This window comes from Triticum aestivum, chromosome 4B (assembly GCF_018294505.1).
Source record: "Triticum aestivum cultivar Chinese Spring chromosome 4B, IWGSC CS RefSeq v2.1, whole genome shotgun sequence".
NCBI classification, from domain to species: Eukaryota; Viridiplantae; Streptophyta; class Magnoliopsida; order Poales; family Poaceae; genus Triticum; species Triticum aestivum.
In genome coordinates, this window is record NC_057804.1 from 385,224,201 (window position 1) to 385,225,409 (window position 1,209).

A 1,209-nucleotide genomic window follows, 5' to 3' on the forward strand; every position below is an offset into this window, starting at 1 on the left:
GTCACCCTTGCCGCCTCCCACGACGCCCTCTCCTGTGCGCGTCTTGCTATCCCCACAAGCCCTCGCCGGCACGCTCCTGGCCTCCCTCCCCGCTCCCCCCATGGCAGACCATAAGCACGCACGAGGGGCGGCATCAATTTCACTCACTGGTGTGTTATCTTCTCCATCGTCCTTCATTCCCATTGACTGCAAGCAATCTTGTCGATTTCATTTATTTGATTTTGATTGTTCGTCACCACTCTGTTGTAGATGAAATAACCTCTGCTGCCCGTGGCTCCCTGACTCTCTGATGACAAGAACAGGCACTTGTGGCACTCATACAAGTCAACAGGCTGTACTCTAATGGTGCACAAAAGGGATGTACTCTATTAGTCATTTCGTCAGATTTTAATGTGAGTACTTACTGACAAATGCATGCTAGATTCATCAGTGCTCCACTGGTCCTTTCTCTGCAGCTTCCTTTTGGGTGTATTTTCTAGGCACATAGTATAATACATGATACATAAGGGCAACATGAATAGATTGAAATACTAAAATTCACTATTTGTAATGGATATGTCGTCTCCTTGAACAGATATGAGCAGCCAGTAGTATTTGTTCATCGCCATTTTTTGCATATAGGGGTAGTAAATAAATGTCTTCATACGGAATTATACATCAAAGGTGTGCTACAGTACTAGAGATATATTTATTTTCCCATTTTTTGATAACCGTCGCAAAGGACGGACACATATACAACAAGTATATTATTTCACCTGTTGAGCACTCATAATTGAACCCATACAACAAGTATTTGTAGTTCTTTCTTACAAGTTGAATATTTGCATAGTGATTTTGTATTAACTATAGATTCCCCTCAGCTACTGGAAGGTCCTAATTGCAATTCTGAGCACTCCTGATTGTACCCATACAACAATTCTTATAGTTCTTTCATAACAGTTGAGTATTTTCATATAGATTCTGTACTAATAGAGATTGCCATCAGCCAGTGAAATGTCCATTTTTTTGGATCACCTCAATTTTGCAACTCTGATCTATCTGTAATATTTTTCGAGTTATCAAGATTGTATCCATGACATGGGGAATATTCGTTGAATTAAATCTGAGTCTACACGTGATATCTTTATCTCTGTTTATCCCATTTGTTGAGCAGTGATATTATTTTTTAATGCTGCTTGTTGAGCAATTCCATCGAAGACCCGTGTTCAC

At 40.4% G+C, this 1,209-nt stretch overlaps 1 long non-coding RNA gene across 1 annotated transcript; it reads left to right on the forward strand.

Moving 5' to 3' along the window:
* On the forward strand, nt 1-1,120 carry LOC123092267 (uncharacterized). The gene is made up of 2 exons (XR_006444448.1): nt 1-149; nt 250-1,120. It is a non-coding gene; the product is annotated as an uncharacterized lncRNA (long non-coding RNA).
* The last annotated feature ends 89 nt before the right edge of the window (nt 1,121-1,209 follow it).